The sequence below is a fragment of the Pteropus medius genome, unplaced genomic scaffold, assembly GCF_902729225.1.
Source record: "Pteropus medius unplaced genomic scaffold, Ma_sr-lr_union100, whole genome shotgun sequence".
Lineage (NCBI taxonomy): Eukaryota > Metazoa > Chordata > Mammalia > Chiroptera > Pteropodidae > Pteropus > Pteropus medius.
Genome location: NW_024349798.1, coordinates 7,154,086 through 7,158,393, shown reverse-complemented (window position 1 = coordinate 7,158,393; position 4,308 = coordinate 7,154,086). Strand labels below are relative to the sequence as shown.

At 48.5% G+C, this 4,308-nt stretch overlaps 1 pseudogene; it reads left to right on the top strand.

The window, feature by feature from the left end:
• Positions 1–3,826: 3,826 nt before the first annotated feature.
• LOC120620619 (uncharacterized) lies at positions 3,827–3,945 on the top strand (annotated as a pseudogene).
• Positions 3,946–4,308: the final 363 nt, after the last annotated feature.

Here is a 4,308-nt window from a genome sequence, read left to right as displayed (position 1 = left end):
GAAGGGAGATACCAGGAGTGAGGCTCAGTATAAAACAGACTTAACTAGGAGGCCTCAGTCCCAATGGGGGGCGGGGGTCCCATGGTGCAGAAGGGACAGTAGCATAGCCGTTGAGGAGTTCCTGGATTGACTGGGGAGCCACCCCAATGAGTGTGTTTCAACTTAATTACCTCTTTAAAGATGTTGTCTCCAAATATAGTCGCATTCTGAGGTATTGGGAGGCTAAGATTTCAACATAGGAATTTGGGGGGGATGCGACTCATCCCGTCACACCTTGTGAAGATACAGATGTACAGCCAGTGAGCCTGATAGCTATCCAGGAGCCACAGCAAGAAGGAAGGAAGATACTGAAAGAAAAGGATGGAGAAACCCCAAATCTGGAACCCACAAACGAGGTTTAAGATGTGAGATGTTCTCTTTGTCAGCTATGCTGTCTCGGGCAGAGGTGCCTCCTGGAGGTGCTGATGCCCTAGCTCCGCAAAGTGTGGCCCAGGGCACTGACCTTGGCATCAGCAGGGGACTTGTTAGAAACGCAGTGCCTCCAGCCTCACCAAGACCCACTAAACCAGGCAGCCCAGCACCAAGATGCCCAGGGGATCCCTGGGCCTGCTCACCTTTGAAACAGCACTGGTCTAGACTTCAAACCCCTTCCGACCTCCCTCCCGCTCAGAAGCCAGGATTTCTGGAATCGATCCCTGTTCAGACCAATCCCTGTTCAGACAGCCCACTTTGTTCCTTTCCTGTTTGTACACTAGCATGGTTAGCTATGCAATTAAGTTATAAAGAGACTCTAAGGGGTCCTATCAGCAAACAGGTTTGCCCCCAGTTGATTTCCTCCTTGTGCAAATGTGCTCAGCAATGACCCATTTTAATAGTAAGTGAAATTAGCCCATATATCAAGCTCTACCTTTCTCAGGCCAGGCAGCTTAGAGATGACCTGGGAGGAAGGGGCCCTGGACCGGTGGCCTCCCCAGGACACTGCAAAACGATGAAGGCATTGTTAGGAGAGGTGCTTGGGTGGTTGGAGCTCCAATTCGAGGACCAGAGAAGATGCAGCTGAGGTCCACAGCCCAGTGAAGGTAAAGGAGTGAGTGGCCACAATTGTCCCAATACCCGTAACATTGATGGAGGTTGGTCCTGTCACTCTCTGCATTTCACAGGAGGAGAAGGAGGTTCAGAGTGGTTATATAATCATGCCCTTGCCACTCAGTGAATGACTGGAGGAGCCAGGGTTTGGATCCAGGCATCTAACACCAATGCCTGGGCACCTTTCACACGAGCGCATGCGCAGTTGTTGGGGTGTCGCGGTCAAGTTTAGCTTCTCCCAGAGACATTTTTCTCTCAGGCCATTCTATCTCTTCCTGGCGGTCCTGCCACTCCCTGGGGAAAGGCTGACTGCTTGGGAAAGTGGCTCCCAGAGGCTTAGAAAGAGCCTTTGGGAGGATCGGTGGGCTGAGAAGTAAGAAGAGCCCCTGATGTGTCAGCTCCTGGAGGGTGGAGCCCGGTGAAGAGCATCAGTGATTGGCAGCTGCCTCCACTAATTAGGAAAGCTTATCCCGGGGCATCACCAGGTTTGTTTAGCCTTCAGATCCTGTCTCTCCCACTGACCACAGTCCCTGGCAAGGGCCCGATTCCCTAATGAACTCGAGATAGTTGGTTTCACTCTCAGAGCCTGATCTTAACCCTCGGAAAGCAAAACAGACTTGCCACCCGTGGACTTCCCTCCGGCGGCCAGTGAAGAATGACAGGAAATAAGAGAATGTGAGATAATGGGGGAGGCAGGTCTGCTGGCAAAGGCTTGGGACCATCCTGTCTTCTTGAGCTTCAGTGTCAAATGGAAGTAATAATACCAGCCGTCCCCTGCCCTCCACGTACCCATCCATAGTCATGACCATTTATCAACTCACCGAGAGTCCAGCTGTGCTACTACACATGCTGAACGGAGAGCCCTCGTTTGTCCCCATGGATCCGCTCTCCACCCTCGGGAGTTCAGAGGGTTTGTTCTCCCGAAATGCAGGCTGGCAATGGCTTGACCCTCAAGTGAAGGTCACGCCCAGGTCAGGGGACCTCTCCTACAGCCCCTGGGTTCTGGGAATTCCCCCTTCCCCGGCCTCTTGAGGCCCCAGGGTGGGAACAGCTCCCGCTGTTGCTAGCCCCAGGGTGCGGCACCTTCTCTCATCAGTTTCCCTTAGCCGCTCTCTGATAAGCCATCCCTGTACTAAACTCTTCTCAGCTCTCCCATGAGGATATGTCATCCGTTTCTGCCATGGACCCTGGCCCACACGGAATCTAACTTATTTGATCTCTAACCCTGAACTACAATTCTAAAGCATAGGCATTATTAGCTTCATGTTGGACATGAGGAAACTAAGGCTCAGACTTCAAATCTGCATAAATAACCCAAGGCCAGAAATTGTTCATAGAATTTTGAACTTACGAAGTCATGAACTTATAATTGTGATGCATGAGTTGAAGGTAAATAAGAGTTTATTAAATGGATAGATGGATGGATAGATGGATGAATGAACCCAACCTGTCTGACCTTCTCTAATCCAATGTTTAAATCTGGGCTTCGACTGTACTTCATCCAAATGATTCATCACTTAGTGCCACCTGTAACACCGGTCTCCTCGAAGACCCTTGGCCAAATTGTCCCTTCCCCAGTTTTCAGCCCAACCAAACATCAGATCAGCTTCTTCTGAGAGCATCATTATTTGAGGAACTCAGTGTTTCCCAAACTGTATTTTTCCACCCCAGAGTCTCTGAGTCACAGCAGCCCTTTGTACTTCATCTACAAAATTTTCCAATATACTGCAGTTTTAGTGGGACTATTAAAAACCTGTCAGAGAAATGCTGGTAATGGCAAAAACATTCCTCAGAGGCCGTCGATTCCCCCACATATCCATCAGAGCTGCCCTGCACGACAAAGAGGCCCTCATTTAGAATGTGTCAATTCTGATTATTAATGTGGGGAAAACACCTGCTAAGTATGTTTGTCTGGGAGGTGAGCTTGGCAGGAAGCAAGGGCAGCAGCAGCACTGGCTGCGGAGAAAACCCTGGTGTCCAGGCCCAGCTTGCTGAAAGGCCACCATAATTAATTAGGACTTGGCTATCATAGCACGCATGGAGAGGAAGGGGGCACAGAGCACGGTGGAGAGGGGGTGATGCAGCACTCAGAGGGCAGGCTCCCCCTTGACTGGGTGGAATGCAATTCATACTCGGAGTCCACGGCATGATGACATGTTCATTTGTTCTCAGATTTGTTTGCTCGTGAAATACCTGGAGACTCCCTACAAAGCTGTCCTCGGGGCTCAAACCTTATCAATCAACAGGATAGTTCTGCTTTGCTGTTTTACTAACTAAAGCTCTTCCGGATTACAGACAAAGACTCCATCACTACCACCATTTGGCCAAGTGTATGTATTCACTTGTGTATTGATTCATTTGTCTGTCCATCATCCATCCATCCATGTATTCACATACGTGTGCCTGTCTCTCTCTCTCTCACTTTCTCCATCCATGCATCTAACCAGTCATCCATCATTTTATGCATTTTTTTTATTCGACTGGTATTTATTGGACAATTATTCAATTCCAGAAAATATGGTGGTCATGAAGGATACCAAGATGAATTGGACATAGGTCCTTGACCTCAAGGAGCTTTTGGTCTAGAGAGAAAAACAGACAAATACTTGGGTACATAACCCCAGAAAGAGCAGATACAGCAGCAGGCCATCTACAGTGTTGGGGACAGGACTTCCAGAGGAAATCTCTGAGCTGGGTGTTGAAGGATGAGCAGGAGTTTGACAAGAAAGAAGGGCATGCAGTCTATGGCCATGCCACCCTGAACAAGACCGATCCCATCTGATCTCGGAAGCTAAGCAGGGTCAAGCCTGATTAGTACTTGGATGAGAGACCACTTAGGAAGACCAGGTGCTGTAGGCGTAAAAAATAAATAAATAAATAAATAAATAATAAGGGACTGTAAGCTGACAAGGTCCTTGCAATCTGTGAGATCAACCAAGGGTTGCCTCGCCTAAAAAAAATAATATTCAAAAAGAAAAAAAAAAAAGAAATGAGTCACATGAGTTGGGATGAGCAAGGCCATTCCAGGCAGAGAAAGCATCATATTCAAAAGCATGGCAGTTTGATTACTGGTGAGAATTATAAGGGGCAGGGGACCAAGAGAGGAAATAAGAAGTCTTTGTGAAGTCTCTAAACACGTAACTGAGACAACGTAATCACGGTAGAACATGGGGTCCCGGAGAGGGAAGCAGGGAGGCAAGTAACACATCCTATTCAAACTGA